This window comes from Plectropomus leopardus, chromosome 6, assembly GCF_008729295.1.
Source record: "Plectropomus leopardus isolate mb chromosome 6, YSFRI_Pleo_2.0, whole genome shotgun sequence".
In the NCBI taxonomy this organism is placed as follows: domain Eukaryota; kingdom Metazoa; phylum Chordata; class Actinopteri; order Perciformes; family Serranidae; genus Plectropomus; species Plectropomus leopardus.
In genome coordinates, this window is record NC_056468.1 from 22322526 (window position 1) to 22345100 (window position 22575).

General features: G+C 39.3%; 1 protein-coding gene across 1 annotated transcript in view; it reads left to right on the plus strand.

The window, feature by feature from the left end:
- The window catches only part of grid2 (glutamate receptor, ionotropic, delta 2), a 475468-nt gene that overhangs the window by 330381 nt on the left and 122512 nt on the right, over positions 1 to 22575 (plus strand). The gene's annotated exons all lie outside the window — the stretch shown is intronic.

Consider the following 22575-nt stretch of genomic DNA (forward strand, 5'->3'; position numbering starts at 1 on the left):
TTTTTAGGTTGACAAGAGAACCCCATTTTTACAGGCAGTTTACCACCCCACCTTAAATGGAGAAACTGGAACAATAAGTGGAGGATTAGAAAGAGGGTCTACAAAGGTAAAGTATAGTAATACTAAGGACGGACTCCAATGTTTAAATTTGAGAAATTGCAGTCTTGTTATTGTAAATCTTTGTCCAAGGGACCAGCGCTAAGTTAGGGTAGTGACGTTATGAAAGGCCCATTGACAAATCGAGCTGTGTTGAGAGAATCAGAGTCAAACTGGACAGGTGTCGTGGTAACTTTACTTCACCATGAAATTGGCAAAATTCCCATACCTTTCCACATTTTCTTCCACACAGTTTCCACTTCGAAACTGTGCTGACTGTGTGACAAATATTCCCAACGGCACCAGCAGAGGCAGAGGGCTGCTGCAATGATGGAACTGATGAAGGAGCTGTGTGAATTGATGGGACCCATCACACTCTGACACAGTCCTGGTTTCAAATCCTATCCTTAACTCCATTATATTACCAGACACATAATCCTCCTGTCTAAAATGAGCACTGCTGTACGGCTGTGCTTTTTGTCACAAATTCACCAGTAAAACCCTGTTCTTCTTGCCACACAAGAGACACTCAGCCATGTTAGCTAGCACCATTTAGGAAAAAGTCTTGACTTGATTTTCAGAGTCAAGAAAATGTCTACTATTGCACAAGCACTATTTTCTTTAACTTAAAAAAGAGGTGTAATTTCAGTAACAAATTCAGATTACTCATTGTACATTGTGTAGATTTAGAGACAATCAAGTGCACTAAAGTCAGGGTTAAAGAAACAAAGAGTTGCGGATTGACCTCAGTTCTTAGGCGTAATCCTGCCTCTAGAGGCCAATCATAGCCTCTTCACTCTTCCACTTAATAATCAGTAAATATTGGCCCAAAGCTATTAAGAACACCAGCCAATTATTCCCCTCATAATTACTAAGACCTCATTTTTAGTATGAAGTTTTCTCATCACACATACGCTTACCATAATAACAGTTCCCCAGGCAGCAGTTAACCCTCTAAGAGCCACTTTACTTAGAAAGGCTGTGGAAAGAAACAACACTTTATTCAGCCCATCCATAGTGTTATGAACGGGCATCCCATCAATACAAAGAACGGGCACCGTCATCCCACAGCGAGCATCTACTCTTCATTAAAACTGTAACCCGCCCTTCACACAAGGGGATGAAGACGAAGAATGCATATGTTGTTTCTGAAAGCACTGTCTGCATTTAACTAGATACCTGTCCTTGGTAGCTTGCTTACCTCCTGCCCAATTTAACATGCGTTCCCTATGACCCTTAAAAGGATAAATATATTAAAAGCTGAATGCAGTCTATCTGCTAATCAAAATGTGTATTTGGTCGAGATGCTGCAACAACTTGTCCTTGAAACAAAACCTAAGACCTGTTCACTAAAGGGTATTACCCACTGTCTCAAATTATCTCCTAAATATGCTTTTAATTATTTGTATTAATATCTGAAAATAAGGAAATTAATTTCTCATTATGTTTTTCTCTTCTTCATATGCACACCTACACTCACATTTCAACCCATCTCAGTCTACCAGGGGATTGAATACCCAACACTCATATCATGGAGTAATCTGCGAGTGAATCACCTCATGCCCACAGTAGATCTCCTCATAGGCTTAATAAGCATAGGCAAGAAGGATTTACGGTGTGTACATTCCTGTGTATGCGTGTGAGTGTGTGGATACACACACTAAAGTGATTACAGTAGGGGGAACAGATTTGCATTGGTTTGATAGTTCATCCATCTTTCCCTCCCTCTTCTTCCACCTCTTGTCAGCCCTCCCTCTCTCATTTCATTTCCTCTCCTCTCATCTCTTTTGCTGTCACCTTATTCTGTGCTTCGCTCTCCTGCACTCCTCCTCATTCTGCTCTCTCTGGCTTCACAATGGGCCCCTTTTAGCACCAGAACTCACTGACTTACATGAAGGTGTTACCATCCATGTTGTGTCCCTGCTGTCTATCTGTGTCCTAAATGTCCATTGTTAAGGATTTAGGGGAATAATTTGGCAGAATAGGAGCATGTTATAATTTGTATGTTTTCTTCTGTATGTAAGCACCTGAAAACAAGAGTTGTTGTGTTTCGTTACCTTAGAATGAGCTGTGTATATTTAAATCGGGAGCCGTTTCTTATCCAAGGAGACCAACATGTTGCCACGCCATGTTTCCACATTGGCCAAACCAAACTCTCATCATTTATTAATGCCTCATTTACATACGAGAGGAAGCGTCCATTTTAAACTTTGTAAACATCACTGCTCTCTTATTTCTTTCTCTCTGCGACGTTGAAGGCGGCTATAATAATAATGTTTGAACCAAGGCAGCATTGTAGATGGCGCCGTTTGCCGATTAATACATTACGACATGTGGATGGAGAATGCTTTTCACTATTTTATAGATCCATTTTGTTCCACCATTTTTTAAATGTTTTTTTTGACCAGTTGTGGGGCCTTAAACTATGTTACACTGCCCACACGATTTACGTTGGCACTGCTCCGTTTTGTTTGTGTCTGTAAGCTTTCTGAAAATGTGCACAAATAGGGATAAAATGATCGCAAACTGCAGACATAAGGCTGTATCTGTGTCCGTATACGTAGCTAACATACAGCATAAAGCCCTGAATCTACCATGCTGTTCCTTTAATTCTCTAGCCTCAGACCACATCTGCACTAATGCTGGTCTAGTAACGCTTTCTTTTTTTCTGTTAATCCTATTCTCAATTTAGCCTTTCATTCACAACAATTTAACATTTTCATACAGCTGCAGTTATGCCTCTGCTGTATGTGTATGGGGGAAATGTTAAGTTTGGTAAATGCTAAAAGCCTGCTAAATGAATGTCATCAAATTGTCCAATATTAAAACACAAAAGAAGTAAAAGATCACATGTGGTCAGGGGTCAACATAGCAGAGGTTTCCGGCAGAAAATGAGAAAACAGTCTTGCAGTTTAGACACATTACCAGATGGAGCGTGGGCAGAAAAGTTTGGACAAGTAAACTCACTAAGTAGCTCTTGCAACCTAACCTCTTTTGAAATGCACAAAAAACAACTCCTAAAACAAAGACGAAATGGTCAGAATTAAATCTCACCTGGACCTTATCTGGCGTGACTAGACCACACACATTCATACACATACACACACACATACACACACACACACACACACACACACACACACACACACACACACACACACACACACCAGAGGAATGCACTGACATTAATAATTTAAACTGTTGATCTCACAACAGTTTCAACACACATCATTTTAAATGGAACAACAAATAAGAAAGCACAGTATTGCAGTCACAACTATATGTGTATACACAGTACTGCGCAAAAGTCTTAGGCCACTTTGAACTTTTTTTTAGCAAGGTTATAATGACCATGCATATTTATTTCTCAATAGTCTCTTTACTAAAATACAACCAGTATACATTTATAAAAATGCAAATATTTCAGAATTAAACAACCTCATCAGGCCTAAGTTGCAGATATTTTTCTGTGACCTCCATTTCCACCTAGGACATGCCCAAAGCTCAATATTGATTGTTGTTGTTATTGATTGTAAATATAACTTCAGTCATAAGAAGCCATTTTGTTTTGACTTTTTTTGCTGTTTTAAAACACTGTAAATGTTCTCTGTATTCTTAGTATCATCATAAAGAGACTAAGCAATACATGTATATATTATGTCCTCATTACAACTTTTCTTGAACAAAAAATCTAAGGTGGCCTAAGATTTTTGCACAGTACTGTATATATGTATATAGATAGATGAATAGATGGATAGTTAGACAAAGTCTAGAAATGGATAATACATTTTTTGATATTGGATGTGCGGGCAGAAAAGGGTTCAGACAATGATTACTGCTCTTTTCTTTGTCATTTTTGTGGCCATTTATCATCATGACCATTTTAGGAAACAGGATTATTGTAAGTTTTTATATGAATAATATTTTTCACTTCTCTTAACATCAAATGGCTTGTTGTTGTTGTTGTTGTTGTAGTTTTTGGTCCCTCCCTCAGTCCATTCTCCATATAGATTTTTCTCCCTTCATTATCAGTCTAATTTTTGTCTCTAATGACTTCCCTTCCCATGGCTACTCTTTTTTGCCTCTTCTATAATGTCCCTCCTCCTCTCTCTCTCCTTTACTCTCCCTCTCTTTCTCTCTGCCAGCTAAGGCCTGCAGGCTTTCAGCAGCATTACAGCGTGTAAACCTCGGATTACAGCAGCCACAGTCTGCCTAGCACTGCATGCCTCTGTGGATCACAAATACACAAGTGTGTGAACACACACACACCCACACGCTACTTACACATACAAGACATTTACATAGCCTGGGACACACATGAACCTTACACAGACAGAGAATACACTCATGTACATAGCACTCAGATATAAACATACTGTGTACACAAACAGGGTGAGTACACATTCAGTGCACACACACACACAAGATTACTGTTCACACACACTGACACCGTTCTGCTCCGTCTCAAGTTAACACCCTCCTTACTCCGTATGTCACTACCGCAGCTAACTTGCTACAGGATTAGCTCCCCTCTCCTCCTGTGTGTTTACCTAACTTCTCTACTGATTAGTGTTGCCATTTACTCCAGCTGGCCTCGCTGTACTTCACTCTGTTGCTAGTAGCTGCCCTCCCTCCACTCAAAAACAGGTGGTGAAGGACTCATGTAAAGGGCTGTCTTGCTGGGATGCCCTTGGGCAAAGTACCTAAACCAATCCTATCTTCTAGATATTATAAAAGATTGAATGATTTCCATGAATGCCTCTGCCAAGTCATGTGCTTGTTTATACTGATTGTACGCTATCTGTAAAACACTGTATTTTCCTACACATTAATTTGTTTGTGGCAGCCCACCACAATTAAAACATGTGCTGGCACGTACTGATTTTATATTTTTGGAGCTGGACCGTTCATTAGAAGCACTATTGTAATGTATATACTGTTAGGTTATTCATTGCAACCCTCTCATGGAGAGCAGAGTGTACTCTGGGCACAGATGGAGCAGTAGAACGCCAGGAGCAATGAAAGTAAAACTCAATCATTTATTGTACTGGGTCTAAAAGTCTGCAGCAGCTGCTTCCCTCATTCATCGATCTGATCATCTTTGACCAGATAGGCAGCTCAATTATCCACCCCCAACTCAGCTGCTGCTAAGGAAAAAAGACATTATGAAGAGTTCAGCCTGCTCTGCGTTCACAGATCCACAAAAACATCTGAATTTAGAGAGGCTACACAAAATTATAAAGAAGAGGCACACACACACATATCAACCATTTACGCACTTACAGAAGTAACAGATTGTGGTCTTGGTTGAATTATTTGATATATTATAACTTGGATAAAGTCACAATCGTTTCCTAACCCAAACAAAATTTTTTTTTTGGCCTAAACCTAATCTGGGCCTCAGTATGTGAACCCCTGTTTTCAATTTCAAAGCTCTGAGCTTCGTCCATATGGTACACAAACATAGTATTCAGTATCCAATGGCGAAAAAAAAAACAAAAAAAACAAAACCATTGCTGGTAAACATTAATATATAATCTAAACATATTTGTCAAGACAAATTAGTAAATGCAATTTCTAGTAGACAGGGTAGCTAAACCTCAAATGCTCCAATGGAATTTGCACAATGGATTGTGGTTACACAGCCAACTCTCACAAGTGACTTTATGAAACAGTGTGACATTTTCCTGCAGTTAAAGGATAACAAGTGGTCAAGCTCTTTTGAAGTTGCTCAAACTAAAATAGCACAGTGGGAATTACGTATCTTTAGTCTTCAGAGGGTACAATGTACAAAATGAGGGCAGTTAGAGGGCTTTTTCTTAGCACGATGGCGACTCATTTTGTCATTTTGATGTCTATCATCAGGATCATATTACTTTCACTTTGGTGTATACTCTTAGTACTGAGTACATATATTTCTAAGTAGTTCAGTGGGTCAAACCACGATACTTTCTTTGCCACGGTTCGGTGGTTCAGGATCTGCTGTGGAGCCATTCTATTATACATGTGCTTGAGGGTTTTTCATTTAAAGACACCCACTTCACATTTAAAAGTTTCATCAGTGTCACAAAAAGTATTTTTCAAACGTTTACTGCTTCAACATTTAATATTCTGAATGGGTAAAAGTTGCCCTTCCCGGGGCAGCGCACCTGAAAATATATATTAGTTTTCCTGGGCAGGAAAGCCGTAGGCAGGGAATAGGCGAGAACAAAGAGAAGAGCATTATGTGCCCTGAATTTAATTCCAATTCTGTTTTGATGTGAAAAGGTGGATCTACCTCTTTATACCATATTAGCTAAACTTTATCTTCTCTTAGCCGCCCTATGATGTTAAGACTGCTATTGAAAGTGGGTTTAACCTAGGTTTTTTTTGACTGTCCCCTGGTCTTGCCCTCACCCCTTAGTTTATGTGTCTACTGCGGTCAAAGTTGTTTTTGCATTTTCTTCAGCGTCTATCCATCTATTCATTAATGTCTCTGTTCCAGCCCTCGGATCTCTGCTTTCTGTGTTTGTCCATGCTTGTTGTTTCCTGCTCGACAAGTGTCAGCTTACGGGAGAGGTCAAGACGTGTTAATGCAACAAAACGACTGCTTTTGGACACACCAGGCTCAGAGACAGGCCCTCAGTGAAAAGCAGGAATCAGAGTGATGGGTGACAGGAGTGTGTGTGTGTGTGTGTGTGTGTGTGTGTGTGTGTGTGTGTGTGTGTGTGAGTGAGTGAGAGAGAGAGAGGAAAAGTGTTGGACAGCTGAGATGTGAAGGGTGCCAAGCGTATCCTCCTGCCAGAATGGCTGTAAAACACTCCCTAACTGTGCACACGTGCAACACGCACACAAACACACACACTTTTACAGACCAAAGATGTCAGTGTCCATTTCTTCAGAGGTACAGTACGTGACATCCAGCAGTCAGCTGTCAACCAGACCTGTCGAGGTTTAAACAACTGAGTCACGCTTACTGACTGACTGAGTGACCAGCTTACTGACTAGCTGACTTACTGTCCGCTGCACCGACTGAACCGTCTAGCTGTCACACTGACCGACACGCTGGCTAACTATCTGAGTGCAGCTGGCATTGCGTAAATTGACTTGCTAGGTCTCATTTTGTACTAACTCAGCTGGTCTATAAGATTCAACTGAGAAATCAAACAGTAAACAAGTAGTAAGATTAGAGTAAATGCAAGACTCAATAGTTGCTAGTAGTTAGATTACGTTCAACAAATCTACTGCAATTAAAAAAAAAGAGGGCTGTGTGTGTCCACAAGACATAGTCACACGATCAACAATAACGTCTATTGAACTGTATGACAGGCAACCCACAGGCCACATCCGGACCAGAAGCAACCTACAAGATGCCCAGCATACAGAATTCTGATGTAACTATATGACAAACATGTAAAGCGCATATAGTGACTGGAAGAAGCTAACAAGTGAGCAATCGTCTTTCTTGTCTCCGTTGAGCAGTACCGATCAGGCAAGATGTGCAGAATGGCATACCAACACCACAAATCATATCTTTCATAAAATGTTTTCTTTTGTGATGCAATTCTGACCACATTTAGTAGCTTTTCAAAATATCTGGGCTTTGGTCAAAAAATACAAATATACATCCTATGTCTTTTCCCTAACACTTTTCTTTGAGCTCGATGGAAAACGTTCCGAGGTGTGGTGTGTGTTATATGTGGGGAAGAGAGGGGAGTCACTGGGAGAAAGAGCGTGCTATTGGTTACTATAATTTAACTTGTTATACTTCTGTTTGCCGATAGCACTGATTACATTTTTTATTCTATCTCCACACTTTGTGATGTGCGTGGGTCAGACGTGACCGAAAATATAGATTTTTTAAAATTATTATTATTTCAGTAAGTAAAACAATAAACATTGCTATTTTTTTTCAAAACTATTAGCATTTGTTTAAATATTTTAATTACCAAAAGTGAAAAAAAAAAACGTTTTTAATAGACTGCGAGAATGTCCAGCCCATCTACATTTCCTGGTTTTAAAATCCAGCCAGATTTAATTTGCAGCTGCTCTAGTCAGTTTATTAAAAAAATTATGTCTAAAGGCAACGGCAATAAATTTGATACTTTCTATTTTTTTCTTTTATTAATTTTCCCCTATTTTTGCATGGTTTTTGAATCACTTTTCCCAATATACAATCACCTAGTATTTTGGCAGTGAAAAAAAGAGGAGGAAAACATAAACACAGTGAAGCTTGCCCTATACAACAGAAATCCATCTACCTCAAGGTTTGTCAGTGAGCTTTTTGTAGAACCTGCAGAAGGGTTTCTGTAGGATTATGGTGCTCTGCTTCTTTAAGATAGCGATTCACAAAGTTTTAGTGGGCCAGATGGTTGCTTAAATTTTTCTGAAGACGTTAAATAAATCACCTGTGGTGAAGGCCAAATGAAAGCTTGTCCATGTTAGTGGATTAGTCGTCTGGATGGCACTTTTTCCTGATACCCCCTCACACGTGAATAAAAAGGTTTAAAGACATAAGTAAAGTCATGTTGTGCATGTCGCCTCTCTGAGGGTTTAATACCACATTTCTAAGGCTCATTCTACATTCCATGTCATTATGATATTTCACTTCATATGTGCATACATCATTTCTCACCACACACATATGTGCATGTTTTATTTATAACCCAGAGGTATTTAGTGACTTAGATTATTCCTGCTGTGCTGAACTTCACTTTGCAATCTCTATGGATTTACTTCTTTATCTATACATGCATTTTCTTGTCAGCGTATATGTGTTTGTGATTCAGGGGTGGAGTACAAGAGTAGGTGTGCATATATTTTCTGCATGCTTCATAGCTATATGTATGTGTGAAGTTGTGTTAAACAGATGTAACCGGCCAAGTCATTGTATACACACCACCGCACTAGAGCGAGGCAACGATATGTGCATCCCTGAGCGTAATGGCAAAGAGAGGAGAGAAACATAAAGACCTAAATAGACCTAAATAGAGACATACACCTTCCTGTCTGTATTTATACCAAACAGCAGGCTGGCAGGCAGACATGCAGCAATGATGGAAGGAAGAGGAAGGGGGGAGTAACAGAGCAAAACAGACAACAGATAAATACAGTTGAGAACTTTTCCTCCCATTAATACTATTGCAGAACTTGGCAGGTAACGCCTATCAGGTCGAAACTTGTATTCCCCACTGGATCCTCAACCTTTCAGCAGTCTTCCATCAGTCTCCTCATCGTCACTCTGTGCAGTCTGACACCTCTTTCCTCATTTTCCTATGGGGAGACTGAAAGCAATGACAGAGAGCATCTCTATTTTTTGAAAAAAAAAAAAAAAAAAAAAAAAAAATTAATCCCTGTTTTTGTCTCGCAGTCTCCCTCTTACCGTCTCTGTCTGCTCCCTGCTTCTTATTTGGTTTTTGTCTGCCTTGTTCTGCCCTTGTCTTTTTTACACTTCCCATCTAAGAGAACATAAAAAACCGAAAACCATAAACAGGGATGAACAAATTATGTAAACATCTTTATCATTAATTTGTAATGTGTTTCTTTTATAGTTTTACACAAATACGCTCTCAGTTATCTCAAACAGAGAGGTTAATTGATGTAAAAAAGATGTTCTAGGAAATCCATTGCATTTGTGATTTTTATTTAGTAAGGCAATACTTGATAAAACGCTGCCTTCTTGTTCAATTAAAAGCAGACAGATAATACATTAAATGATAATGCAGCGTAATTATTTGGCAATTCACTCATTTGAAGTTTAGTATTTAAGAGAACATTAAGGCATAAATTAGAATTGTATATGCATAAACCAAAACACCATCTAACCCTCCCCAACTCGCACACACAGTTCAGGCAAGCAATAAAACAACTTGCAGCTCATCTGGGAAATCAGAACAGCGCTTGTTTTTGTTGCTATTGTAATGATCGTTTTTTTATAAACTCTGTGTGTGTGTGTGTGTGTGTGTGTGTGTGTGTGTGTGTGAGTGAGACAGAGAGAATGATATTGTATGAGTGATCCAGCAGAACCAAATGTGCAGTTTATTATTTCAATTCCCGAACAGAAGCGCCACCATCAATACACTGCAGCTCTCATTCTCGTCTTTTGCTTTGGTTTTGTCCATTCTACTTACTGTATATTACAAACATACACTACTGCTGTGCCTAAGAAAATAACACAGTTATTCTCAGAGGGGTTGATTCAAACCTTTAACCTGGTATTACACATCTGTTACAAATCCACTAACCTAAAGTCATTTGTATGCCCTCTCCCTTGCACAACCAACACCCTGATTTCAATTTGAGATAAGCAACCCAGTCATGAGAATAACAGCTGGCATTGTATGTTTCTGCAAACCACAGGTATGTAACGTTTTGGTATGTAGCAGATATGTGTAATATTTCGGTTTTTTTACGTATCAACAATGCTGTTGTTTTGTAATTACACTACTAGGCTACTTTAAAATGTTTAGATTTTTAAGATTTTCAACATTACTTTGTGAGCTGTCACAACTAACAATTAAGGGTAATCCCAGTTAGCCCAAAAAAAAAAAAACAAAAAACATGAAAATGATGTTTTCTCTTCATCAATAGATAATTACTGCAGCCCCAGTTCTAAATTGTAGTGTTCTAATATAATACACAAATATAGGGAAAAAATAAAAAAAAATAAAATGCAAGCAGGTTCAATCCAATCAGAAATAAGGAATAGAGCAAAGTGTCACCCATTATTCCTTCTGGGGTTTGCTTTGTGGAGCTCCTCCAAAGAGTGAAATGTACCCAAAAGTCAAACAGATTCTACAGTAATTATTTGCGTTTATGTTTTGGAATTGTTTTTTCTTTGTATGAGAGAAAGACAGAAATACAAATAGTCCAGGCATCCACCAAAAGCTTGTCTGTAGTTTTAAAAATTATTTTAAAAATTGCAAAGGCATTTTTTTTCTCTGTGCATTGCAACCCTGCTGATTTTGTTTTTAAAATAGACAGTGTGTCCTTTTACATTATTAGCTGACATATTACACAGTTTATCAGCAATTTGCCAGCAATATTTCTTTTGCACGTAATTGTTTCCGGGAACCAAATTATATGCGGGAAGTGGGCAGTTAGGCAGAACTTGGCCTAAGTGGCTTTTTCATATATAATTGCTTTCCAAGTAGTAGTCTCATTATCAAAGACACAATGATTGTAATAGGGCATACCTTTCTGTATTTCATAATTCCATCATAGCAACAATTTAGAACAAACACCATCATATAAAACGTGAGTCAAAAGTGCAGGAATTAACGGAATAGAGTTGGTGCAGTTATTTGAGACGTGAATATGAATGAGAGAGGGAGACATGTGGAGACACATTCAGACAACAGAATAGAAAAGAACGCTTGGAAGGGAACTACTTTTCATGGAGGGAGCAGAGTGGATGGGCACATGGACTACATGGAGGCGATTAGGCAGCCATTGGTGCAGAGCACTGATACTAGTGCAGCCTGGACTGCTTGCTGCAACAAGCTGTCTCCTCCCTGTTAGAAGACAGAGAAAGAGGGAGAGTGTAGAGACACAGAGGAAGAGATAAAGGAAGGGTTTGTGGGCTGAAAAGAACTGGAAGAGGGATTGGAGGAGAGGAAGATTTGGGGAGAGGACAGAAGGAAAGCCTGGTGTGCAAGCTGTTTGGAGACTTCACTGACACACATGTTGCTCATCAGCAGGGGAGGGGGGGGGGGGGGGCACTGGTGGAGAGAGTGGGAGACAGGAGTAGTGAAACTGCTCAGCAGCTTGTCTGTGTTCGTGCCTGGCTACTGTCTCTTTAATGCAATGTCAGACATATGAGTGTTTGGCAGAGACGACAGAAGGAGTGTTACAGAGCTACAGGGGCTGGAAGCGAGTGTTTGGCAGATGAAACAAGGTTAGCTCAGAGAAAACAGATAGTTTATGAATGGGGGGATAAAAAAATCAGATTGTATTTTTCTAGCTGTTGGTGAAAACTAAGCAGATAAACCACTGGGCGCTAAGAGTAGTCTACGCTAACAATTCAATATTGCACAGCATTGGAAAGCCCAAAATCAAATCTTTCCCTCCACCAATGGAGCTGATGATGTTGGGAAAGAAGAAGTACGGTGGCTAATGCCATACTTCCCCACATCTAATTTAATGGAGAGTTGCTTTTTTGTGTTTTGGTACTAATTGGAGATATTGTAGGGCAGGATGTTTGACATTTATTCATACTTTATAATAGTTCTGCTTTTGACAACTTCCTGTGCATATTGATTTCGTCGCTGCCGCTTATCTCCCAGGGCTGTACACACTGTTTCCTGCTCTGTTGCTTCAAAATGTCAACTGCTATCGATTGAGTTTTGAATTGCTATGAGTCATGTATGTAACAATCAGAACAAAATTCACCGTTTGTCGCATGTTTTTCTTTGATGCATTTGCCACAGGGAGAGAAAGTAAAAGACGGATGAAGCCTTGAAACAACCCTTCAGTGATTGTCAGATGCCATCTAGGTTAGAGGATACCTACATACTGTTTGATTGTGTGCCCATACGTGTAAGTTTTGTATTCAGCTAAGCGTTTGGCTTGGATGGTTGGGTGAGTTCTGTGGAGTGAAAGGGTTTGTTGTAACATTAAATGACTCTTCTGGCCCCCACACAGCACCGGTCGATGGTCCAATTACTTTTAAATTTGTGTGGTTGCACATCCCTTGAAACGCCTGAGGTCTATATGCGTGCGTGTGTGTGTGTGTGTGTGTACAGTAAGTGTTTGATGGTCACGATTACAGTGAAGGTTGGAAAGTGACTAAAGTATGTCCCCTTTTTTCAGTATTACAGTAATGCTGCTTGTCAGGTCACCATGGTCTTAAAATGCTGTTATACTGATATCAGACATAATTGTCAACTTGTTTCTCTTTGTTTTCATCTCCAAGCTGACGTTGTATCCACTCTGATTTCTGTGGGGGAGGGGGGCCATTTTTCCTAATCACTAATAACTACAGACCAGCACTGTAGCACGAAGGTGTACACCTATGCAGAGTCTACAGATATGCATATCTGCTACCAAGTCTCAGCGGCAAGAGCAGCATATACATCACCAGGACCACGTGGCCCATACACGCACCAACGAGTCAAGACAGACTGCTAAGCTAGAGACCTCATGAATGTCGCTCAAGCTTACATAAAATCCAACATCATACCAACCTGTCAAATATCACAGCTTGGTCAGTGCCGTTCACATCTACAGTATGACACACTAGGTATCCTTCTTCGACTGTTGTTGATGTTCTTGGGCAACATGTCAGTTTATGCCTGTCAAACGCATTGTGACTTTTCAAAACACTCGTATTTATGTTTATTTCCTTGTTCAACACAGTCACGTGGTTAGGTTTAGAAAACAGCATGGTTTGGCTCAACATTCATATGGGAAGCAAACAGCGGGCTCCCAGGTGAAAGTCCGGGAGCACTAACCCTCCGGCCCTCCCTAAGGTGACTTTCCAGCACCTTATATTACGCTCTTACCAGCAGTGTTTCAAAGTAATGCCATCTGGCTGTGTGTCATATTGCTGCAACAGATGCTGTCCGGCTGACAGACGGTGAATCTTGCAAGCAGTTACTTGTCAACAAGGAAGGTTACCATGGCTTTTGCCTAGTAGGCAAATACTATTGTTTGTTTCGTCAGCTGACTATTATGTGAATGCTGCAGCTGGCTGTAAGATTACACTTGAATTAAGCGAAACACTGGCGCACTGAGAAGAGGCAGACACAATCTAAGAGGAGCGAGGTAAAAGTACATGTATTGTAGGGCTTTTAAGAGTGGAGCAGAGCAAAGTAAAAATAAACTACAATGTCAGGCAATATTCAGAAGACATTTCGATATGAAATGGTCCTGTTAGCAGTCTGTCTTTGTCTATAGCACTTGCCATTGTTCTTACTACTCATCTTTGGCTCTGGCATTGACGTCATCATTGGCATCCTTTGACAACGGTGTTAGTCCCACCCGTGGTGCAGATTGGCTAATTGAGTCCCACTGCAGCTCTCATTGGTTGTTTCATGTCACGATGCCGGAGGAATGAGTGTAGCCCGAGTGTAGTGGGATGGGCATATTCAGAGATCTGGACTCAGGCAAGTAACACACTTTACGTAATCAATTTTGTGTGTCTGTGTGTGTGTGTGTTTCATCTTTATTGACTTTGAGCTCATAATCTCTCCACTTTTTTATTCTTGTCCCAATCTCTCAATTGTTTTCTTTTTTCCACCTCAAAAACAACATCGTTGACTGTTCTTTGCCTGATTAAGAACACTAATTAAAAGCAGGTGTGTTATATCCACAAAACACAGGTGGAAGAATGATCCCACTGATACAGACCATCATTCCCTGAAGGAAAGAAACAAACACAAATCATGAATCCTAGCTGCAAAGTTTGCAAAAAAAGTTAATGAAAACAAATGACTAGAGGAAACAATGAACAATGTGAACTAATATCAAGCCGTGATGAAAAAACATGATACCCTGCTGTGAGAAATCTCACATATCACTTCTGCAAAATGACAACATCTGCTGCTGCTGAGAGTGATATGAATAAATCGACACTTATTTTTATCATAGTTTGTTTGAATATCTGTTTGTTCTTACAGATGCAACATTGATTCCCCCTGAGAACCACATAAAGCATTAAAGCTGCAATTTGCCGATGCTACATGTTGTATTGTTTTTCACTTTATTGCCATCACATTAGTCGAGATGATTCCACCGACTGCAAAAAAAGAAAAAGAGCCCAAATGATGATAGCTAAAACATCTTAATACCCAAGCATATTTCTTGATGGCTTTACAGACATTAATATTCATCAGATTCTAGCTTTGGGAGAGTTGCCTCTTTTCACTGAACTTTATTAATCACTAGATCTGCCTGTAAGTGATTTTTATTTTCTTTTTAATGTGGTGCTTTCAGACTTTGATAGAATTTCAAAATCTTTTCAGTAGATATGATAGCAGAAGGACCGTTTCAAACTCAACAGCATAATGATTTTAAAGAGGCCCCTTTGCTGTGTATGTGAATGACGTCAACTGACAGGAGATAAACATGGACCCAAGCTGTTGCCTAGTAATGTAATGCCAGTGAAACCGTCTATAGAAGGTACCAGTGGAAGCTCAGTGTTTAGGTAGCTGAGTGCTGAATGTTGTGTTCACATGGGATCAGGGAGACGATGAGGCCCACAGAGACAACCAGCAACCGTAACAGTAGACAGCGTTACTGTTGGACGCTGATATATTAAAATGTTTTACCACCCCCTGCAACAGTTTACAACCTGATGCTATGCAGCTCCCCACACGAGGCAAAAATACATGCTTTGTCCACAAATACTGGACATTACTCGAATGGTAACAAAAAAATACTTAAAAATATTTTCTTTTTATTTTATACATTCTTTGTAAACAATACAGCATAAGAATCACAACATAGTGCCTGTTTCATTTTACTGTTGTGCCATACCGTCAGACTGTTTGTTTTCCCCTCGCTGTCTGGAAGGTTTTTACTGTCTGCTTTGGAGCACTGCAGGGTGTATATGAGATTATCTAAAAAATTTAATTTATCAAAATATCAGTCATGCAAATTTCTTAAAATAATTATACTATAATAAGTTCAGTAAAAACATAAATAACGGTTAGGTACATGAGAAAATGTGTTATATCAGTCTTATTTAGGTGATAAAGGGAAATTTTTTTCAGAGAAAATAGTATTATGATGGGAGATGCATTGAAAGTTACAGAAACTGAGAGACAGAATGTACTTGAGTCCAAAGCAAAAAGAGACGCTGAACAGAGAGCAGTAAACGAGCAGAGAGAAGCAAAGAAAGGAGAATAGAGATAGCGTTAGATTAATAGGAAGAAAAGCATTGTGGGATGCTAATGGCAGTGTTTTGAAGCCTCAGTCTTCATGGTAACGGTTTAGGCACAGTGGGTCATTCACTTAAAATGCACACACGCACACACAAACCCACAAATGCACATTTATTTCATACTGTCGGGGGGAAATGAGCCCTTATCTGGAGCTGTGGAGATAAGCAGAGGCAGTGGGCCACTCTGCTAGCCAGGCTGCCATTTTAGGTCCTGACTCACATGTGCTCGTTCACACACACACACACACACACACACACACATATATCAAGGCTACCTTAACACTCTCCTATTATGTGAAAGTCGAAAGAATATAAATACAGTGTAGAAAACCTAATATTCAGATAATGTAGCATATCCAGTTTTAGTGTAACATTGCAGAGAGGTGCTTTCGTTTCATTGCAACTCTCTGACCTCTTCCTCATCTGTTTCCTTTTATAAGTTGGTCTGAGAAATTTTTAAATTTTAAAAAATAAAAATGTTCAAGGACACTAAAGGATTACATGAAGAACTCATCATGATCAACCAAATTTGCAGCAATGTGAAGAGATATATAAGTAATATTTTCTAGGAGGAACGAATAAGGTGAATAACAGCAGAGATCCAAAAGCAGCATTTATTGAAGGGTAATAATCAAAATTGCTGAATGATAATTTCTGATTTTTTGGCTGGTGAATCAAAGTGTCTAAGACTAGCCTTTCATTCACCAAATTTATTGCAGAGATAGACAGATGTAATAAGATATTTAACAAGTTGTATTCAAGTAATTGAGAATCAATCTTGAAACCTATTGGCTGTTGGTCTGATTATGATTAGCCCCTGGGGGCAACGGCCAATATTTTGGAAGATCCCATGTACCAAGCAGATATTTAAGCCAAGACTTACTTTTCTGAGTGCCTGTCATTTCGGCTAATCTCTGTAAACAGGTATCTGCATATCACACAGGTAAATGAAATAAAAAGCTATCTTATAGCTTGGTTGACATCAGGCGATAGCCGATGGGTGCTGAGATTGTATTTGGCCACCTGTCCAACTCATAGCGTTCAGTGACGCTGGCATAGCGATTGGCACACACAGCTGTCAATCATGTCACAAAATCCTCCATAAAGGCATTAAATAACTAATTAAAAACAAACTTATTAGAAAAACAAACACTTGAACATTTATCAAATTGAGAGGAACTGCCGTAAATGACAGAAACCATCTTTGGTTAAAATTCATATGACATTTACTCTTATTTTTTTGGCCTATGTCCCATCAGCTAACATGGAGGGAGCAAACAATTTGTTTTGCTTAACTTTTGGGGAGCTGTTACGCCATCCATCTTTATATAAAGTCGGTTGTTCTGCCTCTTTTGCTCTGTTTACCTGCTGCTCAAACGTGATTGGCTAATACTACTCGGACAAACAGACTACAAATTAAAACCAGAATGCCAAAACCTTGTCCCATTGCCTATAGATTCTGCATACGTTCACCGTAATCTGTTTGTAGGGATTTCTTAAGAACTGACAGTGAAAACAAAGGGGAATATACCCAAATTGGCTTTCAGAGTGACCATTGTGCTTCCACATAAACTGCGAATGCCCATTTGAATACATTTGAACATGAACATGCTCTTCAGTACAGTACAGCAGATGTTTACAAAGAGCAATTTGGATAAATCTCTCATCCTCCTCACCTCCAGTAACTGGGCCTTAAAAAACAAACACAAACCCCTTTGGCTGGCATGACTCATTTAGTCATCATTTAATCATGGCTTTCAAAATCCACAATGTATCATGGTCTATCCACAGCGACAGTGGGAGAGTAAAATTAGATTTGCCTTTAATGCATAATGTGTGTGTGTTTGTAAATGACTGAGTGTTTGCTATACAGTTGCAAACAAAGGCAGCCTGCCCCTGATTGATAGCCTCTGTGATTACTATAGTGCTGGACACGGTTGATTGATGCGTTTCTCCTCATCTTATTGACTTATGTTTAAACACTGTTGGAAATGCAGCACGGACTACTCTCATTACAGCCCATTGCAGAATGAACACTGCTGAATCTTCTTTAATATTCTCATATTCTCATTTCACAGGCTCATGGTGCAGTCTTAACTTTTGTGGCTTAGGGATTTAGCACCTCAACGAGAGCAGAAACTGAGGTTGTCTTTATTGGCTGATAGCAGCAGCAACAGGCATTAGAGACCAACATAGTTTTCAAAGCAGTGTTTTATAGGAACTGTTGTTTTATTAACGCAGTCCAGAGGAATCAATATTAATTGCCTTGCTTAAGGGTAAAATGACAGCAGAAGGCAATTCTTGTCTTCCAGAGGCAGTACAGGAAACGCTGATAAATAAAACAAAGCCACACTCTTTTGATTTTGTAACTGTCATTATCTGTAAATCTTATCTACGTATTTTCACATTAACTTTATATATAAGGGCTGTGGCTCAGTGCTGTACGGCTAAACAGCTTAGTATAAGCCTGGAATATAATGTGCCTTGGAAAGGGTGTGCTAAGGTCCACTAGTTTACTGTATATTTTACTGTTCCATACTTTTTTCACAGAGCTTTGCCTAAAATAAGCTACACTATTAAGAGACAAGGGTCAATATTTAAGCAAGTAGACAACTGAATACATTGATAAGGGAGCACACACTCTGCAACACATTTTCAATTTGTATTTGTCATGCTTTATTTATCTATCCCTGTTTTCACTTTTTATTAAAAAACGCTTCCTCTGGTCCGACTCAAGACGTCTGATCTCATTCGTGTTTCTCACCAGTTTGTCACGAAACTGAAGTAATCTCCTTTTCAAAAATCTTGTTTTGTTTTTTTTTAGCTTATTCTGTCCATACAATATTCCGAATGCCCAAACCTGGAAAAAAATGTGTCCTTCATTTCTTTAAAAGCCATCTTAGCGTTCATATCACGTTTGTCACTTGCATGTTATTGAAGGACAAACGAGAGACAACACAGGCCTACTGTGTGTGTTTTATGTCACTGAATGTTGTTTTCGGTGCCCGTGTGCTCACAGTGTTAGTGCTAACGAGCATGTACTCCTGTGTTGTCTCGATGAGCTTATGTCACAATAACGTTGTGAAAATTAACACATGCCAGTTTTAAGATCGACACCTGTCAGAGTTATGTTTTAAAATTTAACTTGTCAGCTGGGCTACTAGAAGATTGATGCTGATTAAAACAGTCGCTGAAGAATGTTTTTTGGAATGCATCATTGGCTGTTTTGAATTTCTGTTTATTTTTTGCCAATGTACAACATTTTAAGCAATATGCACTATTTTATTATGTGTGCATGTGCTCTCGTATGTTTTACTTTATCTTGGCTTAATATGTGTGTGCACAGGTGTTTGTATGGTATGTGTATGCACATGGCATGAGTTGTTCCCCGCAGGTGTGTTCAGGTATGAATGTAAAGTGAAAGCCCCCCTCATGCTATATCAACCTGCCTTGTTGCCGTTTGGCTGCACCGCTAATGTTTTATTGATTATACGCACTCACGTTTTTACAAGCACTTAGAACAGCTGCTGTGCTGTAAATTCACCTTTTACAATGTCTCTCATCATCACTGCTCACCACGTATCAGTATCTTGTTTGTCTGATGTGTGCTCCCTGTTTCTACTTGTCTTTTTTTTTCTCTGTCTCACAGTGTTGTTAATCTAGTGCCTTCTCGTGTGTGTCTTGTCTTTCTCATATTTGTGTGTCTTTTCTGTCTTTTGCATTTTGCGCACGCACCCACACAGCACAAAGTACACTTAGAAACCAGGCAGGGTTATAGGCAGCATATGTAAGGCAAGAGTAGGGTGTACGCTCACATTCACTCACTGTGATCACAGGCTGTATTGACAGTGGGATAGTACTGAGAAGAATACAATAGTATTTTTTAAGGTTAGTTGACTCATCTTAAGAGAAACAAAAGATTACAAATGCATCTATTTTCTGCATGTTATAAAATAGAGAACAAAACAGAAGTAGGGGATTCAGTTTTTGAACATGTGGGAGAGATAGACTCATATTCTAGCTCCACATCCCCCCCCCCAGGCTGAAACAAGGATAGCATATAAAATAATCTGTACCCGACTGTATCCGTGTGAGTTACATAAATTCAGAAAGACAAGCGGCAAATCAGTGAATTTCACCATTTGAAATCACAGCAGCGTTGTGATGATGCACCGGAGAGTTAAATTCCCTGAACACCTTCAAAGGTGTTTCACAGATTCTGGCTGATTAGACCCTGGCTCACATTAAAGGTAGGTGTAGCTCTGCTGGGAATTACATGAGGTCACTGGACCGGACATACTAAAAAGAGAATGACAAAGGTGTAATATTTTCCGCCCCAACAGGTGCAATAAAGCTGAAAGGAGAGTCAGAGAGATGTCAATCAGAATGTCTGTACATGCCCACTCAGTCCTGAGAAGAGGTATAATCTGGCGAAAACCTGTTTGGGTGGATGACAGCTGTGCAGGGCCTTTAAAGGACATAATACCCTGACCTCTTTAAGTGTCCTGCACTTATATGCTGGTGTTTTCAGTTATGGTGGATCAGACTTAAGCTCAAGTTAGGCAGAGCTACGAGAGGCCACCGGGTTTTTGTATCAATAAGATTCTTAGATGTTGTCCCTCCTTAACAGGTACAACAGGCAGGGTTGTGCATATTAACACTTCACCAGAGCTAGCTTAAAGCTCAGTTCACATAGATTAAATTTAACTTGTTTGCGTTTATAGTTCAGTTAAGATTTTAAACAAAGTTCACAGTCCCAAAAAAATCTTGTGATCATTCACTTGCAGATAATTCTCAAGACTGCCCAAATGCTTCACCTTGATGTGTTGTTTAAAATTCTTTGCCAAATGGGCTGATTTCTTTTACTTGTTTTTTCAGACCTGATGGGGACAATTTGCACATTTATGTGAGATTTTTTCTCCCCGTTGGAATCTGTAAATTACTGATTTGTTCATAAAAGACCTTCAAATATCCAGAAGAACTGGCTTTAGCAGTACTGATGCTGCGTTGTCTGCCGCTGTTTGTTGTGTCAGCATGACGGTTGTCGTAAAATGAGTTGTTAACTGTCGCAAGTGTGAACGATGCTCAAATTCAAGTTCATATGTTGCAAACTGATTTGCTCAGTTCATCAGAAATGTGAGTGAATGCACTCTTTGAGCAAGTTTATGCACAACACTGACGAAGGAGAGTGAGATGTTAAGCACATCCACACTAGGGTTGTAACAGTATGAGTGAAAATGATAACTGTCACAGAAAACATTACAATATCATGGTATTACAGAATATGACTATCTTTATCAGTTACCACAACCCTTAAATAAATGTAATCAAAAGAGGGGTTCTTTTGTTTGTTTGTTTTGTTTGCACAAATGGAAATGGAAGTATGTGTAAAAAGGCTTCCTTTTCAAAATAGCTAGAATAAAGGTGAGATTCTCTGCCCAGTTGTTTTTTCAATACAATAGAAAAGTAATTGTGCACAGTATGATGATCTTAAATTTTCAGAACATGGTATATGACTGCACACAGGCCTGGGAAGAGATATAATCAGGCACAGTAAGTAAAAACACCTGTGGGGCTCTACAGTGAGTGTTAAGGGCCCATTTTTACAGAATGAATGTGTAAATGGGATAAAAGCAATTAAACCTGATCTCTCCCAGTTGCCCATTGGTCAACTTCAGTGCTGCCATCATACTGTAGCACACCGGTCGCCTCTAATGCAACAACTTTCTGACTTCAATACAGAAAATAATTCTACTGGAGGATTGACTTAAACTGTTGCTTTCTGTTCTGTCAACAATACCTCAAACAGGATATGAAGTGTTCACGGCGTAAAAAAGAAACCAGTTTAGTAAAGCTTCCCTGTAAGTATTGGTCCCAGAAGGGAATTGATCAGAATTGGCAGAGAAATGCACATTCAACAGTGTCTTCAGGCTTTAGAGAAATGGATTATCCCATATTTCCCTCTGCAGCCTGCCCTCTGCTTCTCTGGTGTGTTTGTGTTTTCGTCTAAGCACAAATCAAGCTGTGTTTTTTTGCCAATTTTGTGTCTATCACAGTGTGTGTGTGTGGTGTTGTGCATGTTTGTCTTTGGATAGCAGACAGCCAAATCATTTCTTTTTTTCCCCTACTACCTCTCTCTGTGGGGAAACCAGGCTAGTTTGATCTGTGTAGCTAAAAGACAGTATTTTATTGAAAGCATATGGCAGCATATAGATGAAGAAAATACGGGACTTTGGGACTTGTGGTCTGGGGAAAAGATTTTAAGTTTTTTATGCAGTTTGATAGACATAGAAGTCAGATTCATAAACCGCTTTTGAATAAAACAAAATCATCGTTTTCGCAGCTGCAGTGCTCAGTGCTCCAGAGATAAACCTTGGCGTGATCTGTGAAATAGATCATGTATAGTATGTTCAAAAGTGGAAAACAATAGAACAAAATTGTTATATAGGTGGGTAAATAGATGTTTGTGTTTTGGATGGATCAGGTTACTGTCCTTTGTGAATGTGTTTTAACATCTTATTTCTGTTCTGATTTCGTTAAATGAGTATTCTGTTGTTTTTAAATCTTTTTAGTGAAGATCTTGAGCATATCCTCCAAGTGTATTTGCCTTTTTGTCG